The sequence below is a fragment of the Neovison vison genome, chromosome 7 (assembly GCF_020171115.1).
Source record: "Neovison vison isolate M4711 chromosome 7, ASM_NN_V1, whole genome shotgun sequence".
Taxonomy (NCBI): domain Eukaryota; kingdom Metazoa; phylum Chordata; class Mammalia; order Carnivora; family Mustelidae; genus Neogale; species Neogale vison.
Window position 1 is genome coordinate 54,464,730 of NC_058097.1, and position 21,527 is coordinate 54,486,256.

The window sequence follows — 21,527 nt, forward strand, 5'->3', positions numbered from 1 at the left end:
AAGGTTTCCTTCATTTTAGGGCCCCTATCTTGTGACTACTCCTTGAAGTCAGGCCTGTGTCAGGCTCTGCTTCTGCGGCAAGGGCAGTAAAGACATCGTGCTGGACGGCCAGGGTTCAAATTCCTGTCTTGCCACACACTGGCTTTTCAAGCTTGGGAAGTGACTGAACCTCTCTGGGCTTCAGGTTCTTCATGTCTGATGGGGATAATACTAATACCTTCTTCATAATGTTCATGTGAGGATTGAATGAACTCATCCCATGAAGCTTTTACAGCTGTGCCTGGCATACAGTAAGCACTCAATAAATGTTCACTTTTATGATCCCAGTTTAGACTGAGCTGGCCTGCAAACAGTGCCTCTGCACTCCCAGAGGAGGTAGGCTCCTGGCTCCTGACTTTCTGCTTCCAAGTCTTAGGTGACTTCTCCTAATGACCAGCCTGTCTTGCCTTCATCCCCTCTGGGAATGCGCTTGCATCCGTCAAGTGTCATAAAATTTCAATCACATCGAATGGACCATGAAAATAAATTTTAGGTTTTTCTTTCCTTTTTTTTTTTTTTTTTTTTAGAAAGAAAAAGTGGTTAGGTAAATGGCCTGGAAGGGCCACAAAGTCTTGCCAAAGTTTATAAACTAGAGCAAGAGAGCCACAACCATACACCACAATCCCATCCTCTGAAAAGCTCTGCAGATTTTGAAAAAAAAAAAAAACCAAAAACAAAAAACAAATGTTCTCTGTAAACAAAAAATTAAATCCAAACACCCTTCACATTTTTTTTAAAAATGTAACTTTGCATATTGAAATAGGTGAAGACTCAAAAGGAGTTACAAAAACAGGACTGGGAGTTCCTGTGGGCTTCTTTCACCCAGTGTGATGTTTTTATTCCCAGCAGGTCTGACAGCAAGCGTCTGGGTTTCTTTTCTCACAGCAACAACCAGTTGTCTGATTTTCCACCACTAGCTGATTCTCCTGCAACCTAACTCTGGCACTAAGAACCCAGAGTTCGTGTCAGACCCTACAGGTGAGGGGCTCCGTCCCACAAGACTGCCCCCACTTCAGATGCCAGTCCTAAGCATTGAGTCCCCAGCGTACTCACACTTCTGTCTGTCTTAGCTACAAAGTTGGGGTGTTTCCACAGTCCCCTTTCATGTTCAGTAATTTGCTAGAATGGCTCACAAAACTCGGGGAAGCACTTAAACTTGCATTTTTCTGGTTTATTATAAAGGAGATGACTCAGGAACAGCCAAATGGAAGAGATGCAGAGGGCAAGGTATGGGGGGTGCACAGAGCTTCCGTGCCCCCTCTGAAGACCCCACCCTCTAGCACCTCAGTGTGTTCACTGACCCTGAAGCCCTCTGAGCCTCGGCATTTAGGGGTTTTGGGTAGGTTGCATTATGTAGGCATGACTGAGTAAACCACTGGCCACTGGTGATGAAGTCAGCCTCCAACCCCCTCTCCTCCACCGACGTCTGGGGTGGGGCAGGATGGGCTGAAAGTTCTGACCCTCTCACCACATCTTGGTCTTTCTGGCCAGCCACATCACTGGCATTCAGGAGACACTCGAGCACCCTGGAGAGTCCCAAAGGTTTTAGGACTTGTGTATCAGGAACCTAGAACAAAGACCGGTATTTAGTTTTTATTGTTTCACACCCAGCTTTTCTTAGTGATCATATTTTATACAACTAAATACCTCATCAAAATCAGAAATTTTTTTTTTCCTTCTGAGTAGATCTACTAAGCACATCTGGTCCACTGTTAAAATCAGGAAATCGATGTTGGGACAATACTGCTAATTCAGGACAGACTTTATCACAACGTTTTTTGTGGGTTTTTGTTGTTTGTTTTTGTTTTGAAATGTCTTTAAAATCCTTAGAAGGACACAAAGATTAAGGAAGGAGAAACCTCCTTTATGCTGGGATGAATTTTAGGTAAGCTCTGCAGGCGAGGGGTGTGGACCTTGGCTAATCCATCAGCTCGGCAAATTCCCCAGCAGCTGTGGCGTCTGAGCAATGGATGAAGGTGGTGTCGACTGTCACCAAGGGCTGGACCCTTGGGTGCAGCCAATCTGTCCCACCCTCACTTGCCTCTGAGAAACAAAACCTCATGGTGGCAGGTTGGGACAGAGGCCCACTGTCCACGGGAGAAATACATACATAACTGAGGGAGGAGCCCCTTCCTCCCCTCCCCGTCCGCAGACACCCCATGAGACCCGGTTGGGTAGGAGCTGTCAGTGCCCAGGCTCTGCCTCAAAGTAATTGGTTTATGGTTTGTTTCTCAGACATTGCTCCTTATTTCTCATTAATGCCTCCAGCCCAGATGAAGACCCAGAGCCGTGCCCAGAGTAGGCAGCTTTAGTACACTACAGACAAAACACACGCGTGAAGAACCCGGAGGTCAGCTGGGACTGGACGGAGTCCGCAGAAGCAGCCAGGAGGATAGGGCTGCATTCATTAATAAGCTTTGTTTATGCACATTTCTCGGCCCCTAGATCCCTGTCTCTGGTGACGAGAATGCCTTCTTTCCTCCTGGGAGGGGACCTTTCAGGTGGGAGTTTCATGACCTGTTTCAGGGAAGAACGGTGAATGTGACCTTCCTGCTTCTGCCATTTCTTAAGATTTTTTCAGCTTAGTATGTTTGGTGTGCCAAAGTGCCATGTTTGTGGGGGACATATCCCGAACCCCATCATATACAGAGACAGCCTCGATTTCCAACCGAGGTTCAGAGCTTCTGATAAGGGGTTTCTGGACTCAGTCTCATATACTTATTCTAATTCTGTGACTTCTAAGGAAACGAGGCGCTGAGTCCTCTTCACGGGCCAGACCTTATGAAACCCCCGTCCTCACAGCCCTGCTTTTTCTCTATGCCGGTCAAAACACCCTGTCCTTTCAATATCCCCTCCCTTCTGCCACGCTCCCATCTCCTAGCCTTGTGTCTTTCCTTTGGAGGAGACTCCCGATGGGGACTTGAACTTCCTTGCCCCCGCATCAATAAGCCTCACTTGTCAGGCACCTGGGTGGCTCAGTGGGTTAAGCCACTGCCTTTGGCTCAGGTCATGATCTCAGGGTCCTGGGATTGAGTCCTGCAGCGGGCTTTCTGCTCAGCAGGGGGCCCACTTCCCTTCCTCTGTCTCTGCCTGTCTCTCTGCCTACTTGTGATCTCTCTCTGTCAAATAAATAAATAAAATCTTTAAAAAAAAAAAAAAGCCTCACTTGTCACTTGGCTGGCAGTAGTCCCCACATCTTTATCAGATAAGCTCTCTCCTGCCTCCTGAGCAATTCGCAGAGTTCTTGGCCCGTGAACTGGATGAGACACGTTCTTGATTTTTCAGTATTAGGAAGCATCTGGGGCCTTGCTGATCCTGGAGGGGTCCATCTCCCAGGGTTAAGTGATTCCTAGAGATGGCAAAAAGCCTGCCTGTGAGTGCGCCTTTCCTACGCAAATTAATCAACCTTGACCAGTTCCTTATGGTGGGGGCTGTCCTGTTTTCAGCCACTGTCCCTGCCTAAATCATCCCAGGCCTGGGTACCAGACAACTAGGGACACATCCCGGAGCCTGCAGAAATGATTCAGACTAGCCAATTTTAAACCCACCAAGCCTGCTTTACCCTACTCTGCCCATTTCCTCCTGTAAAAAAAAAAAAAAAGAAAACAAACCCACAATAAATACCCTTTCTCATTCCCCACCCCTCCCACCCTCCATGTTCTTTCATGTGGCTCTTCCTGGGAACTGTGAGTAACAAATGATTTCTTTAGGGCAATTTCCTGATCCGTTGGCCTGATCCTACCTGAATGAAAGTAAAATCTACATTTTAAAACATCCCACGTGTGCTCACAAAGCTCACAATCTCATGTCATCACAGACGCCGCCTTGTGCTGCTCACAGCTGTTCCCGACACCACCGCCCACACTGACTGACTGGAGTGCTAGAGACAAAGCCACCATTCACGCAGAGGGTGTCTCATCGGGGTGCTTGCGCTAGGGGAGCTGGAGAAGGAGCTGGATTCCTGGGGAAGGAGGAGGACAGGGATCCCTGGACTGGCCTGGCCTCTTTCTCTCGGGAGCCCACATGCAGAGCCGCCTGAGCCCAGGGTCTCCCAGCAACCCCCTACCCCCTCCACCCAGCTCCACCTGTCTGTGTTCTTGCCCAGACAAGCGTCAGGGCTGGGCATCTTTTCAAATTGAGTGCCAAATGTGGTGTGTGCCTGCATTTTCATCTTGGAGAGAGGCCTGAAGATCTTTTTTTTTTCCTGACTCTCTAGGGAATCTGACCGTCCCCCATAGATGAACAGTCTCATTTCAGATTTGCCTCATCAATATGGTGTCACAGTCACAGTGGTAGTTGCCTTTGGAGGGGTGGGTGGGGGTGGTGACTGGCAGGGATAAAAGGTCAGCCTCTCTGTCACTAACCTCTGATAGGGTTCTGGTTCATACCTATGTTGACGTTTGCAAGAATTTGAGCTGTATTTTTAGCTCGTGTGCTTTTCTCTAAACACATTAGGAGAATTTGGGAGGGTGCTAAAGCAAATGTGGCAAAATGTTAATTGTGAATTTAGGTAAAGAGATAGAGAGGTTCATTTTACTACTCTTGTTAGTAGGTTTGAAATTTTTCATAATTAAAAATTGGGTAGAATTACCAAAAAACTCAAACACACACATTAATACTAAAACCGAAAAGCTTTCCCAAAGAAACAGACAGGAATCAGACCACCTTCTACACCCTTGTGTGTCCAGCTGTCTTGTTCTTGTGGCTCAGGTTCACAAAACTTTTATCCTCCCCTTTCAGGAATTAAATAAAATTAAATTCCCCACAACCATCCCCTCCTGCAACACCCACCCAGCCCGCTAAGTCTTCCCAGCCCTACCCGGAGGTGGAACTTCAGTGTTCTCTGAGAAAGAAGACACCGATCGCAGACTCAGAGCTCAGTCCGAGTCCCAGCTCTGCTGCGTTCTAGGGGTGTTTGTTACCTATCGCTGTGAAACGAGTGGCCCCCAAATGTGACTTACACAATAAACGAGTATCTTGCCCACCTGCAGGACCCTGAAACAGAGCCACCCCCACTGAGCCCTTCCTAAATTCCTGACCCTTAAAGATTGGGAGACAGGATCATGGTTGTTTCAAGCTGCTGAGTGTGGGGGTCATTCGTTAGGCACCGGTAGTGCCTGGGACACCAACCCGGGACACTTTAAAGAAAAAAAAAGATCATGTCGTAGGACACAGTGCATGTTTTGAGAGGGCTCAGAAGAGAAAGCACAGAGTCAGAGCCTCATTACAGCCCCATCTACCTCACCTCTGCGTTTCTCTGTTCCCCTCTCTCCTCCTTTCCTGCAAATCTGCTTCCCCTGCATCTCAGTGCCCAGCGTAGGGAAAGGAGGCCACCCCCAGTGCCTGCTTTTCAGAGCCTTTCTTCAGAGGCTGAGCTAGAATTTCTTGGCTTCAATCCTAGATTCCCTGGGAAAGAGTCTGTCTATAGGCAGTACCCCCTCCCGGGCCCCAAGGTACCCTCACACCAGGCCCCTCCTTTCCCTGTGGCTGGGCGCCCAGGCCTGGGCTGGAGTTGGGACAGTGGGTGAGTTTGGGGCCCCCAGAAGCAGCTCCACTGACCAGGCTTCCAGTGCTGGCTGAATTCGTTGTATAGTCCCAGGAGGCGCCTGTACGGGGTAGGGAAGTGAGTGGGGGAGGCAGGCCTGTGGGTGCTTGTGAGCAGGGTACTTCTGTCTCCTGCGGGCTGGGCAGTCCTACTGGGGACCTCCAGGAACCACTTGCTGGAAAGCATTGCCTCTGAGCTCCTATCCTCAGTGACAAGGGAGCTGTTATGGCCCAAATCGTGTCACCTCCAAATTCATATATTGAAATCCCAACCCTTGATGTGATTGTTTTTTGAGATGGGGCCTCTTTAAAAGTTCCCCTTTCTCACTTTGTAATAAATTAATCATTCATGGGGAGCTAGTCTGAGACTAACTATCCTATTTCTTTCATACTTTCACTTTGTTAATTTAATTTTAAAGATTTTATTTATTTGTCAGAGAGAGAGAGAGAGCACAAGCAGGCAGAGTAGCAGGCAGAGGCAGAGAGAGAAGCAGGATCCCCACTGAGCAAGAAGCCTGATGAGGCACTTGATCCCAGGACTCTGGGATCATGACCTGAGCTGAAGGCATCAGCTTAACTTAACTGACTGAGCCACCCAGCATCCCTACTTTGTTAATTTTATTTATCAGTATTTATTTATGTAACAGTATGGACTTGTGGCTTCCTGTTTTACTCAGTGCCTTATATCTGTTACTATCTGTTGAGGGCTGGATTGTGTTCTGCTCCACCCCCTCCATTCGTCTGTGGAAGCCCTAACTCTCTTGTGCCTTAGAATGTGACTTTATTTGGAAATAGTGTCATCGCAGCCAGGATGACTTATGATGAGGTCATACCAAGCTAGAGTGGATCCCTAACCCAGTATGACTGGTGTCCCACTAAAAAGGGGAAATTTGGACGCAGACAGGCCTGTGGGAGGAGGCCACTTGAAGAATAAGGGAGAGTTTGAGGGGGTGCTCTTACCAAAGACTCTTCATCACCAGCAGCTGAGAGCAAGGCAGGGAACGGATTCTCCCTCGAAGCCTCAGAAGCAGCAGACCTTGATCTGGGACTCTAGGACCAGACAATCCGTTTCTGTTGCAGAAGTCCCTCGGGGGTTCCTTTGCTATATCAGCCCTTAGCAATGAATACACGCTGTTTACTTTGATGCTAAAATTATCCCATAGGTGCCCAGAAGAGTTCATCTGGCTTCTGCGTCCTGTCCATGCATCCTGTCCCATCTCTCCTTGCGGACATCTTTTCTTTCTGGCACAATAAGATGTTTCAGGCTCACTTTGAATTTGCGCTGCCCTGGCCTCAGAAGGAGCCATATCCTCACAGAGCCCCGGTACCTTTGAGCGGTTATTAGTACTTGGAGGCCAGGGTCTGCTCACTCTGGGTCACTTAGTGCGCATTTATGTTAGCCTTGACTTCTGTATCTCCGCCTACCTGCAGAAAACCTCTGGTTTACCCTGAAGCCTCCAGTCCCAGCCAGGGTGCCACGGTGTCCTGCCAGCTTTCTCTCTCCCTTCCTTTGGCTTTCCTGCTCTGACAGCCCGAGCCCAGCTCCCATTATCCTGAATTCGTTTGCGTACTTGATTGGCCCTCTCTTTTGTTTTGTTTTGTTTTTAAGATTTTATTATTTATGAGAGACAGAGAGAGTGAGCAAGAGAGAGCAGGAGCAGGGGGAGGGGCAGAGCAGGGAGCCCCACGAGGCTCCATCCCAGGACCCTGGGATCGTGACCTGAGCGGAAGGCAGAGGCTTAACCGACTGAGCGCCCCAGGAATCCCTTCATCTTTCAGTAAGAAGGTGCTCCCTACAAATTATCGTGCTCTTCTTCCTCTTGGTAATTGGCTGGCTACAGCTAGATCTGAATCTGCCAAACTTTTCAGAAAAGTATTTGGCAATTTTAATTTTCTCCATTTCATCATGGAAACTCAGATTGTTTTAAAGATTCTTGCCTCCCCCAGTGACAAGAGCTCCAGGGTGGCAGCTGAGCTCAGAACAAAGAGAATGGGGAATTCTCTCTTATTTTCCCTGCTTGGGCATCTGACCCCTTCCTTCCTCACCCCCTCCTCCCTCAGGACTGAGCCATGGGGGCCCCTGAAAAGCCCTTGATGGGTAGGCCCTGGTGGGGCAGGCCCCAGCACTGCCAACTCTCCCCTCAGAGGGGGCTCTCATACCCTGAAACTGAACCCAGGCCCCCAGCCCCGGAATCTGTGTGCCCCTCAATGCATAAAAATCACAGTGAAAAACCAATGCTTTCAGTGCACTTACTGTTCTCTGGGATCTCTTCCAAGCATTTTGCATGTGCGCCTCAGGCTGGGTTCTGTAGAAAGCAGACGTGGAGACTGAGTGAACTGTGCGAGGAGTCTGGTCGGGGGACACCCCCGTGGCAGGAAAGGAACCAGGGGAGCAGACCACACGCTGCTGTGCTGATGTCCCAGGCATCAGCGAGGAGTTCTGGGGCCAAGACAGCCCCTTAGAGAAGTCCTGTGTTGAGTAGAAATATCCAGACTCCCGTAGCCCCGGCGAGCTCAGTCATTGACGGTGGGGCTGTCCCACAAATAGCAGAACCACAGTTCAAAGCCGAGACCGAGCCCTCACACACAGACTTGAGAATGAATGTTCGGAGCATTGTTTATGACAGCACTCCCCCCACCCCCGAAATAATCCAAGTGTCTGTTAAAAGATGGGGAAAAAATTGTCGAACATCCACACAGTGGATCACCATCTGGCAATGAAACAGAAACCAGAGGGGGCCAAACTGTAAGAGAGTCTTAACTCTAGGGAACTACCTGAGGGTTGCTTGAGGGTGTGTGGGTGGGAAGATGGGGTAACAGGGTGATGGGCGTTAAGGAGGGCACATGATGTGACGAGCCCTGGGTGTTACATGCAACTGATGAACCCTTGGCCTCTACCTCTGAAACTAATACACTGTATATTGATTTTAAATTAAAAAATGAGAATGAGTTCTTGATCCACACAGCAATCAGGATGAATCTCAAATTCAAGATGCTGAGCAAGAGAAACTGAACGTGAAAGACCACAGAACATCTGATTCCATTTCCATGAACATTCCAGAAAAGAGACCTTGGAATGTCCAAGATTGGCACCAGCTGGCTTCAACTGGGAGAACTGGTTTCCAGGATTTGAAACCAGAGAGTCGGGCGTCCTCTGGCAGCTTGCTTTCAGACGTGAAGTCAGGGACAGACTGAAGTGTCACATGAAGTGGGGGACAGAGCTGGAGAGAATGATAATAAACATTATAACTAGATATTCTGTCCATATCCAACATACCTACTGTGTGTAGAACAACACAAAGTCATGCTGTGGGCCAGGCAGCTTTCCCACAGGAAGGAAAGTTAGTACCATCACAAAGCCCTTTCTACCTGAACCCTTTCCCATTGGATGTTCCCGCCTCTTGGGCCTGCCGGGAATGGACACTTCATCGGCCTCCCTGGGGGGCCCTGACCTGCTGTGGCCACTGCCCACTGAGGCCTCATTCATGCCTTAGGATGAAGGGGCAAGGCGGGGGTGACCCATGGCACAAAAGCTCCCAGCTGTCTTTGGGAGTCCCCTACCTCTGAAGGCTCGAGTGGCTTTTTGCGGGCATTCAGAGATGGGGGCTGTGCCTTTAGTCACCGCAGCTGGGGTATGACCACCCCCTTCCACGACCTCGGATCACCTCATGCAGCTCACGTGAATTTTTATCCCACCGATAGCCGGGTCTAATGATAAAAACAGCTGCAGCAGGTGCTCTCACATCCCTGCCCATGTCCCTTGGATGTTCTGTGGTGCTCTGTAGACTTCCAGCGTGCATCTTGGTACATGTGGGCTGTTTTCTGGAACCATGGGAGACTACTCCACCTGCATGGGCCAGACTGGGAATGCCACGGAGCTAACACCCTGTGGGAGCAGCCCTCAGGTAACGCCTGAGAGAAAATGGAGCCCAAATACCCCAGCACCCTCGCTCCTCGGGTGTGCGCCTGCCCTGCTTCCCAGAGTCTCCCTACAGGCTTGAGCTCTGGTTACCTGCCGCGGCAGCTGGCCTCGTGGCCACCCTTTTAAAAGTCTCCTCCCTTCTCTTTAAACTCTCCTTCCTCCCTTCTCCTCCCCATTACTGTTGCTCGAACTTCCCAGATAAACTAGGAAGTCTCAGAGTCATCTTCTGGGGTGTTCTAAACCAAGCCAACAGCCAGTACTTCTGAGCCCTCCCCAGTTCCAGGCCAGCTTTGAGCACATATGATCTCATTTAATCTTCACAACAACCTCAGAGGTGGGTACTACTGTTCTCCCCATTTCAAGGGTGAGGAGACCGAGGCAACAGAGAGGCGGACTGAGTAATGCTCCCCTAAAGGTGTCCAATCCTCACCCCTGGAACTGGATCTGCAAAATCTACTGCAGTAGATTTTGCAGTAGATCTGCAAAATCTACTCTTTGCAGATGTGATTGTGTTAAGGATTGTGAGATGCAGCTACCCGCCTGGATTATATAATAATTGTTATTATTTGGATGGGCCCTTTGTAATCATAAGAGTTCTTACAAGAATGAAGCAGGAGGGTCCAAGTCAGAGGGGGAGATGGGATGAAGCAAGGGAAGTCAGAGCACTGTGAGGAGGGGCTGCGAGCTAACTTGAAGGAACGCAGGCACGTCTAGAAGGTGGAAAAAGCCAGGGGATGGATTTTCCCTGAGAGCCCTGAGGAATGTGTTCGGGCCAAGCCACATGAGTTTTCTTTCTTCTAGAACTGTGAGGTAGTACTTTGGCCTTCTCTTAAGCTGCTAAGTTTATAGAAATTCGTTACAGCAGCCACAGGGAATGGAGCCAGCTGGCAGCTGCATGACCTCTTTGTGATCTTGCCAGGAAAGTTATGACTCACTTCTGTTCTTTCTACACGATTGTCAAAGCAACCCCAAGCCAGCCCGGATTCCGGGGCGGGGGGGTTGGGGTTGCAGTCCCATCCTCTCCATGGAAGGAGTGACAAAGACTTTGCAGCCATTTTAACAGCCTAACAACCTTGTGGTCAACATGGATTGTTACATCCACCTCTCGGATGAGGAGGAGGCTCAGAGGCATCTAGTAACTTGCCCAAGATCGCTCAACTAGGAAGTGGCTGAGCCAGAATTCAAACCCAGAGTCCATACTTGTGTTTCCAGTTTGTTCTTTGAACCCAGTGTGTTTGGAGCCCTCTTGTTTCCAGAAGCCAGACGACTGACATTTCTCACTTCCCCTGATTCCTTCCATGCTAGCTGGGTCTGGCCAGGCGCCGATGACACACGGCTCTGGCATCAGTTCCACATGTATTTTAGGAAATTTCACACTGCAGAATAAAGACTCAAGAGAGCTGGAGGTATGTAATAAATAAAAAGATGAATCCCCAGTTCCAGGCCCCAGAATAAATGGAGCCTCCAGAAAAGGAAGTGAGAATAAGTCTGATGGCCTCCGGGAGAGGAAGGAGGATTGCCGGGAGCATGAAGCTGGAGGGACCCATCACCACAACGACCCAACCAGAGGCATTTGTGAGGAAGAATCTCTGAACTGAAATAGAAAGTTCAACACAGGGGCTTAACAGACTCCAGGCAGCGGACGGATGAAAAGCGAGCAGCGCTGTCAGCTCAGAGAACCTTCCAGGAGACCTGACATGGTCTGGAAGCAGCGGTGAGGACAAGGGCACCACCCACCCGCCTCTAGTCACGCTGGCCAAGAGCTGTGGAAGAGAAAACAGCTGTTCCTTGAGAGGGCTGCAGGGAAGTGGTGCCCCAGGGGTGAGTAGGTTGACCTTGGAGTGAAGAGAAGACACAGGAGGTGCCTTTGGTGAGAGCCCGAGTTTCTGGGAGCACAGAGGAAAGGTTTCAGGAACTGTGGTAAGAGGTGGGATTGGGAAAAGGAATATGGCGATTAGAGTGTTGAAGATGTGGGTGGCCTCGGCTTCTTGTGATGACTGGAAGCTGGGGCGAAGGTCAGAGTTGGTTCAGAATTGTGGAGAGGGGTGGTGAGGCCATGGGTGCCCGGGGACAGGAGGGGTGAGAGGTTCCTGTTGATGGAGGGTGAACGGAGGTGTGCAGGGTACACCTGGCCATCCCCCAGCCCTTCAGTTCGCTGGGGTCATCTTTCCCTGTAAGTTTTAACTAAAGTTGCAAATGCATTTACCAGTTGACTTGGCCTCTGGGCATTTATTCCACAAATATGCTTGCACAGTTATGAGCTTGGAAACCATTCAAGTGTCCACACACAAGGGACTGGTTGTGTAAACTGTGACACATTCTTACAGTGGAACACTATACAGCATTGAGAAGCTGTGCACGATGTGAGAGAAAATTCTGGGATGTAGTAAGGGGAAAAGAATAAGCCGCAGAACCGTGTGTATTATATGTAAACCCTCCATGTGGCTTCTGAACCCTCAGGGCTCAGTCCCTTGTAGGCCTCTGCTTCTCAGTGGCACCCCTGTTCCAACCCTAAACCCCCAACGTAGGAATCTGGGCAGCCTCCTGCCTTTTGGTCTTATCCTTGGGTTGATCAGAACCACCCCTCCACCAGACTCACCCCCCAAAACTGGATGCCTTTTTGACAAAGACAACCTGGTTCTGGGGTCTCCATCATCTTCAATTGGAAGACCATCCTGGAGCCAGTCTCCCAGACTTTCCAGTGCGTCGGTAAGTCAGCAACACCCTGAATAAATCCATCCCTGCTCAGATTAACTAGAATGGACTCTGTTGTCTGCAACCCAGATCCCTGATTGATGGAGCAATAAAGGGGGTCAGCAGCCAGGAGCACAGCTCAAATCATGCCACATTGCCGGTGCAAAAGGGACGTGGCTGCCAAACACGCACGCCCTGCTTCCTTAGCCGGGGCAGCCACAGCTCGGTGTTCCAGTGCTGGACCGTGTGCACACCAGTGCCTCCGCTCCTTATACAAGGATCCATTGTCCTGCTTCTGTGTGTCACTAGCTCTCAATTCAAAGTCCAGAGAGGACAGGTCACATTGCCTGAACCCAGAACACATGTCTTTTTGCTTACTCAGTGGAGTCTGGGAAAGTGGACATCAGAACTTTGGGGCTTCCTTCAGGAAGGATGAGCTCAGTCCCTGCCAAAATCCACACAGTGTCCATTCCTCCAAACACAGGAGAGAGTTTCAGATGCCAAGCAGCTAAAAAATGCCAACAGACCTACACCATCCCATGTATTAGTTTGGTATGGATCTTCTAGAGCTCTCAAAAATATGTTTACATAGGGCTATTGTTTTTGTTTTGTGTTTCTCTCCAATTAATAGTATGTTTTGGGATCTCTCCACATCAGTGATATACCTTGTTAATTTTTAAAAAAGATTTTGAGGGGTGCCTGTGTGGCTCAGTGGCTCTGCCTTTAGCTCAGGTCATGATCCCAGGGTCCTGGGATCGAGCCCTGCGTTGGGCTGTCTGCTCTGCGGGGAGCCTGCTTCCTCCTCTCTCTCTGCCTGCCTCTCTGCCTACTTGTGATCTCTGTCTGTCAAATAAATAAGTAAGATTCTGAGAGAGAGAGAGAGAGTGCGAGTGTGCAGGTGGAGGGGCAGAGGGAGAGGGAAAGAGAATCTCAAGTAGACTCCCCACTGAGCTTGGAGCCCAATACACGGTTCCATCTCACGACCCTGAGATCATGACCTGAGCCGAAATCAAGAGTCAGACACTCAACTGACTGAGCCACCCCGGCACCCCCATACCTTATGAATTTTAATGACTTTCTATTATTTTATAGTAAAAATTTACTATAGTTTATTTAATCACTGTCATCAGTTAGCATTTAACTAGTTCCTAATCCTCTGCAATTAAGAGCAATGCTTCAGCAAGTATCCTGGCACCCATATTTTGTCCACGTGTATGACTAGTTCTGTTGAATAGACTGTCTGAATTTGGAGTTTCTGGGTACAAAGGGCTCCTATGTGATATATTTTAGTAAATACTGTCATCTGTTTACTTTATCTAATAGCGTTTGGATGAGACCGTTTCCCCAGTGCTGGACATAATACTTCATCTTTTATTGCCCATCTGTGTATGAACATTGGTACCTCAACTTTTATTTTTAAAAGATTTTATTTATTTATTTGGCAGAGAGAGATAGGGAGATGGAGAAGCAGGCACCCCAATGAGTAGGAAGCCTGATGTGGAGCTTGATGCCAGGACACCGGCACCAACACCCAAGCTGAAGGCAGACACCCAACAACTGAGCCATCCAGGTACCCCTAGACCTCAGCATTTTGGGGAAAGATTTTATTTATTTATTTATTTAGAGAGAACACAAGCAGGGGGAGGGGCAAAAAGAGGGGAAGAGTGGATCTCAAGTTGACTTCATGCTGAGTGCCAGCAGCCTGATATAGGGCTCAGTCACAGGACCCTGAGATCATGACCTGAGCCGAATCCAAGAGTTGGGTGCTTAACCAACTGTGCCACCCAGGTGCCCCCCCTTCAACGTTGTTTTAAATTGCATTTCTGTCCTTGGTGAAGCTGTGTATCTTTTCCTAAGTTGGCCCTTTGAGGATGGTGTCCTTGAGGAATTACATATTCGTGTGTTTGCCCGTTTAAAATTGTGTTATTTTCCTTTTTCCTGTTGCTTTTCAGGGGGTCTTTGTATATTAGAGGAGTTTTTGTTCATTTATTTATTTGAGAGAGAGAAATAGATAGCGACAGAGATTACATGAGCTGGGAGGAGAGGGAGAAACAGGCTCTCCCCTGAGCAGTGGAGATCCCAGGACTCTGGGATCATGACCTGAGCCAAAGACAGACTTACCCGACTGAGCCACCCAGGCGCTGCATTTTAGGGCATTTTAAGCCTTTGCCTGTTAAGTGTTATCCTTGTTGATACTAGCGACCTGGGACACCAATGGGGCAGTGTTGGTGAAAGGCCACCAGATGGGAGAGCTGCCCTCAGCTAAGAAAGAGATTTCTTCTAGGTCTTGGGAGGGATTTTCAAGGGATCTCCTTGCAGGAAGACTTGCTTTGGTTCCTTTTATCCTTTGCTTCTTACCTTTGAGAGAGTCCTGGTTAACTAAGGGGACATCAGTGGGGATGACCACTGGCATGTTCTCTGGGCCTCATCCCCGCATCCAGGGGCAGTATCACATGGTGGTTAAGAACATGGCCTTTAGCATCAGAAAGACTTGTGTCCAAATCCCACCTCTTGCCCTCGTGAGCTGTGTGGCTGGAAAGTGACCAGGCCTCTTTGAGCCTCCATTTCTGCCTGTGTACCATGGGGATGAAAACTTCTCACTTTGGATTAAATAGACTACTCGGCACGGGGGGCTCACACATTCATTCATTAAATATGTATTGAGCACTACTATATACCAGGCACTGTCCAAGGCTCTGGGCATACAACAGTGAATGAAACAGATAGAAATACCAGCCCTCAATGAGCTGACATTAGAGGGATGCAGATAACCAGCAAACACAGGGTGCCAGAGGGTAAGTCAGACGGCAGTGAGTGCTCTGGAGAGAGGTAAGCCAGGGGAGTGGGAAACACAGAGAGCTGGGTGCAGATAGAGTGGTCAGGGAAGGCCTCTGAAGAGGTGAAATCTGAATAAGAACATGAATGAGGTGAGGGAGGAGGCCTTGTGGGGATCTTGGACAGAGTGTTTGGAGGGGAAAGAAGGCAAGTGCAAAGGCCCTGAGGCAAGACTGTGGCATATTTACAGTAGAGAGGCCAGTATGGCTGAGAGGAGGCAGTGGGAGGGGGAGAAGTAGGGGATGAGAGCTGTGATGGGGCCATATCATGGAGTGGTGTGGGGTTGGTGCTTACGGGCTAGTGTGGGGACTCTGGCTTTTATTCTGAGTGAGATGGGAGCCATGGGAAGTTTTGGAGTAGGGGAGGACATAGCTGACTTAGTGTTAATAAGACCCCTCTGGTTGGCTGTGTGTAGGGAACAGACTGTGGAGGGTAAGGGCAGGAGCAGGGAGCTCCATGAGGAGGCAGCTGCAGTGGTCCCAGCGGGAGACGGTGATGGTGCTGGAGACGTCATTGGGTTCTGGAGAGATCTGAAAGAGAGCCACGGGTTTGCAGGTTGCTCAGGAAAAATGAGTTTCCTTTTCCTCCTAACCAGCCCACCTCAGGCTTCCGAAGGTTTTCACTTGCCATCTCCTGCCTGGGCCCTCAGACTGGCCCAGACACGGGGGATCAGACTTCAGAGACTTTGTGCCATCTGGGGAAATCGCTGGCTCTCTCTGGGCCTCTCTTTCCCATTGATATATTGGGACAAGGGAACATCAAGCAGGCTTTCCTTGTATTTGCCTACTCTGGGATGACCAGCCTGAGCAAAGGGCGGGAATCCTGGACCGGGGATATAGGCAAAGATGAGGAGGTAATGGGGCATTGATGAGTTATAAACTGAGCACGACTGTGCCAACTGCAGTCTGGGTCCACTGCCAGTCCCTTGGTATGGCCCTCATCAGGGGGACAGGAGCCTGGGCCATCTCCCCTCTGGGAGACCCTGGAGTTCTCATGGGCTGTTCTTTGCAGACCAACTTCCCTTCAGGAGGAAGTACTTCTGGGGAATTTGAGGACTCGTGACTTATACCTGCATGCTCCAGTGGCTGGGCTGAGCCCAGGATGGGGGCCCTGCTCATAGGGAGTGGCTGAGGGCCGAGGTGGGGGAGGGCGTTTCTCCCTCTGACCAGCCCTCAAGGCCTGACTGGCCCCACTTCCAACTCCCCAGAACCTACATACTTGACAAATATTCATCACATCAGATCCAGGGGTGGGGCTGTAGGGCCAGGTGGGTTTGACTGAGGCTAGTCAAATTCTCACTTTACTTTAGCTCTGTGACCTGAGGTAAGTCACTCAACCTCTCCGATGCTCTCAATTTCCTTATTTGTGAAATAGGGCAACAATTGTATTCCCCCTTAGGGCTGTTGCAAAGATCAAATGGACACTGCTTTGAGTGCCTGGAAAATAAATATCAGGGGCAGGGGTTAGGTCGTGATTACTGGAAATGATGAAAAGATGAAGATACAGAATGAGGATAGAGTCCAGGGAGCAGTAATAGTCCTTGAGGGTCACGGGGTGCCAGGACAGGCAGACGCTGCTCCAGGTGCCTTCATAATACAATCCTCTGGTCCTCGAAGCCCTCCATGCAGGAGCACTGTTAAAGTTAGCCCCACTTTCCAGATGAAGAGACTGAGACCTGGAAGCAGCATAGTATAGTCGCTGACGCTGTTGATTCATATCCAGCTCTGCTGTTCTCATGGCAGGAGCTTCAACAAACATTCAAGCTTTCAGGGCCTCAGCCCCCTCATCCAGAAAATGGGTAGAAATAACCCCTGCCTCATAGGGTTGCTGTGAGGTTGAATGGGTTGCTATTTGTCAAGTACGCAGAACAGTCCCTGGTACACAGTAAGTGCTTAATACATGTTTAAAAGAAAACTGTTGTGGACTGGAATAAAGTTCTCAGACACCAGTCTGAGTGGCCGTGCAGGCTGCTTCTGCAAGGGAGAGCAGCAGCAGCTGAACCCTGCACATAGCTCTTTTGTTGTGTTTTTTTGTATTGTTTTGTTTTGTTTTTTTGTTTTAAATCAGAAAAGCAAGGACAGATGCCTCAAAGCATGTGAAAGGAGTACAAAGCGATGGCAACTGTCTTGAAGCCGTTAAGCAGGCTTGTGTTCTCCCCTGCATGTAGACACGCAGGGTGTCAGTCATGGGATAAGGGAGGAAGGGATGTTTGGGCTCGCAATCGCCAGGTGCGGGAAGCAGGGACTGAGGGTTCATCGCTCCTAACCTACGCCCTGCCCCTGGGGATCACAGGATCCTGCTCCTGACCATAGTGTTCAATAGCCCGGGAACAGGAATGGTGCTGATGTTCCAGCTGCTTCCACAGTCACCTCTTAGGGCATACAATATGTTTTCTAAGAATAATTCCACAAAACGTACAGAGATGTGGGTAATTTGCCTAGAGTTACACAACCATGTGAGGTGGGTACTAGAATCTGAGACTGGCTCTAGAATATTCTGTTAGTCCCTTGATGTTGCCTTTCAAACACTAAGTGAAGAGCTTGGGGACCTGGAGGAGGCACCCAACCTGCTCCAGGAGGTCAGGAAGCTTCCTGGAGGAGGTGATAGTCTGAATTCACTGTTGAAAGATGAACAGGCAAGGGGAGAACTGTATCTCCCTGACTCCCAAGCTCCTACCCGCCCCCCCCCCAAAAAAAAAGGAAGGAAGGAAGGAGCTCAGGAGAAAGAAAGAAGAAAAAAAATGCACATTCCTGTTTGTCCTGGTTTATGGAGTCCAGTGGCGTGATCAGCAAAAGATGAAAAGGTGGGGGTGGGGAGGGAGACAAGGGATTGATCAGGAGGAGTCATATATATAAATTTATTTGCACAACACTGATTGTTTTCTTAGGCCAAATTCCTGAAAGTAGAACAGTTGGGACACATTTTAATTCTTGATACATGGCATAACTACCCTTCAGAAGAATGTGTCAGTGTAGCCTGCTATGAAGTGCATACAAGAGTGTCCATTTCTGAATGTCTTTGCCCACATTGAGTATTATTGTTTTAAGATATTGTAGTGATTTTACATCATTAAAGGTTTTCACAGGGAGGATTTCCAAAGGTTTCCCTTGGAGTCTTGGGGACAGTGACTGAAGAAGAGGGACCTGGAGGGATGTGTAGGATGGGTGCTAGGTGGGGACAGATGGGAGGTAAGAGGAAGTAAGACCAGTTCATGGGTTCAACATAAGAACAAACTCCAAGTGACTTTCAGTTTTGAGCTGCTTCCAGTGGGGCAGAAATCCCAATTGGAAAATAAGACCCCCTGAGACAGCCCCCATCCTCTTTCCCTTCAGGGACCAGAAACTCATTACCTCTCCTCCTGAATAACCTGTTACACTATCTGGTTCCCCACTCACTTTTCTGTTACTGTCTGTGTTAGCTTCCTAGGGCTGTGTTGACAAGTTACTACAAACTTGGTGGCTTTGAGCAGCAGAAGCTCATTTTCTCCCAGTCCCAGAAGCAGAAGTTGAAATCAAGGTGTGGGTGGGACCTGCTGTCTCTGAAGGCTCTAGGGGAGGACGGCTCCTCGCCCCTTCCAGCTGCTAGTGCCTCGGGTGCTCCTTGGCTCATGGCTATCACGCTGGTCTTTATCTCAGTCGGTACATGGCCTCTCCTCTGTGTGTCGATGTCTCTCTTCTGTCTTACAAGGGTAATTGTTGCTGGGTTTAGGGCCCACCTGGCTAATCCAGGATAATCTTGAGATTTAATTTAATATGTGTGAAGACCCTTTTCCAGATAGCGTCACATTCACAGTTTGCAGGTGGGCAGATCTTTTCGGGAGGCCACCATTCCACTCACCACACCATCATCAGCTGCATCAGAAACCATGTGTTAAACACACTCACTTTTCTCACCATTCAGCAGCCATGAGGGCTTCATCTGTTTCTCCAGGTAGTCTGTGCTCCTTCCCTCCTCTGGGTCTTTGTGCATACGGTTCCCTCTGCCTGGATGTCCTTTCCCCCTGTAGATGTTGTTGCGGGTTGAGTTTTCCAGAAGCAGAGCCTGAGATGGAGTTTGGAGGTGTTATGAGTTGAATTGCGTCCCCTCACAAAAAGATACGTTGAAGTCCTAGCCCCCAGTTGCTCAGAATGTGGCCTTATTTGGAAATGGAAGATATAATTAGTTAAGATGAGGTCATACTGGAGTAAGGGAGTGGGCCTCTGATCCAACAAGACTGGTGTCCTTCTAAGACGGTGGCCAAGTAAGACAAAAGGATCGGAGCGATGTATTTGCAAGCCAAGGAAGGCCAAAGGTGGCTGGTAGGACTCAGAGGCTGGAAGAAGTGAGGAAGGATTCCCGTAAGGGTTTCCAGGGGAGTGTGGCCATGCTGACACCTTGATTTCAGACTTCTGGCCTCCAGAACTGTGAGGGGATGCATTTCTATGCATTTCTATTTTTAAGCCACCCGGTCTGTGGTACTTTGTTATGGCAGCCCTGGGAAACTAATACAGAGGTGGGATGTTTGTCAGAAATTGATGGCTATGGAAGGAAGGTGGAGGAAGCAGGATGGGGCAGAGGGAGGAGTTGAGCAGTGATGGCCGGCCTGCATCATCCCTATCTGAGGACCCCTGAGGCAGGGCCAGGGCTGTCTTGGTCATTGCTGGGTCTTCAGGCCCCCTACACTGGGCTGGACATTGGGCATTGGGTAGGGGCTCAAGGGATGTGTATGAGATGAATAAATGAGTGAAAGGAGGGATAGATGGCCTGGGTCCTCTTGCAGGCTACTCATCCTTTTGTTTCCCTTCTCCAGTTCCCTCTTCCAGGAAACCTGTCCTGATCTCAGTCTCATAATTATTTAATGTCTCTTCCCCTTGATACGAGTTTATAGAGGGTGGGATCAGTTCTCTTTTTGCTAGTGCATCCCCTCCAGGAAAGGGTCAGCTGCCTCCTCTGTGTTCCCCCAGCACCTTGGGCTCCTCCATTCCGGCCCTACTCACTCTGGCTCGTACCTGTCTGGGGATGGGTCTGTCTTCCCCTCTGTACCTTGAGCCCCAGGAGGGCAGGACTGGAGATTTGTTGGTCATTAATGTCACCCTAACAATACTCAACACAGGATGTGACCCAGAGCAGATGCCCAGTGCTTGTTAAATAAATGATAAATGAATAATCAACATTGCCCATTGACTAAAACTTTGTATAACATTTGGTATTTGTTTGCATCATTGACTCTGCATATAAAATTGACCCTTGCACAACATGGGTTTGGGCCATACAGGTCCACTTACACACGGATTTTTTTTTCCATATGGTACAGCACTATAGATGTATTTCTCTTCCTTACGATTTTCTTCTTTTTTTTTAAAAAGTAGGCTCCATGCCCAACACAGTGCTTTAACCCACAACCCTGAGATCAAGACCTGAGCCAACCTCAAGAGTTGGACAACTAGGGCGCCTGGGTGGCTCAGTGAGTTAAGCCGCTGCCTTCGGCTCAGGTCATGATCCCAGGGTCCTGGGATCGAGTCCCGCATCGGGCTCTCTGCTGAGCGGAGAGCCTGCTTTCCTCTCTCTCTCTCTCTGCCTGCCTCTCTGCCTACTTGTGATCTCTCTCTGTCAAATAAATAAATAAAATCTTTAAAAAAAAAAAAAAGAGTTGGACAACTAACTGACTGAGCCCCCAGGCACCCCAGTCTTTCTTATGACTTTCTTAATAACATTTTCTTTCATCTAGCTTACCTTATTATAAGAATACAGTATATTAGACACATGAAAAAATGTTCATCATCACTAGCCATCAGGGAGATTCAAATTAAAACCACTTTGAGATATCACCTTACACCAGTTAGAATGGCCAAAATTAGCAAGACAGGAAACAACATGTGTTGGAGGGGAGGTGGAGAAAGGGGAACCCTCTTCCACTGTTGGTGGGAATGCAAGTTGATGCAACCACTTTGGAGAACAGTGTGGAGATTCCTCAAGAAATTAAAAATAGAGCTTCCCTATGACCCTGCAATTGCACTACTGGGTATTTACCCCAAAGATACAGATGTAGTGAAAAGAAGGGCCATCTGTACCCCAGTGTTTATAGCAGCAATGGCCATGGTCACCAAACTGTGGAAAGAACCAAGATGCCCTTCAGTGGATGAATGGATAAGGAAGATGTGGTCCATATACACTATGGAGTATTATGCCTCCATCAGAAAGGACGAATATCCAACTTTTGTAGCAACATGGACGGGACTGGAAGAGATTATGCTGAGTGAAATAAGTCAAGCAGAGAGAGTCAATTATCATATGGTTTCACTTATTTGTGGAGCATAACAAATAACATGGAGGACATGGGGAGTTAGAGAGGAGAAGGGAGTTGGGGGAAATCGGAAGTGGAGGTGAACCATGAGAGACTATGGACTCTGAAAAACAATCTGAGGGTTTTGAAGGGGCGGGGGGTGGGAGGTTGGGGTACCAGGTGATGGGTATTATAGAGGGCACGGATTGCATGGAGCACTGGGTGTGGTGC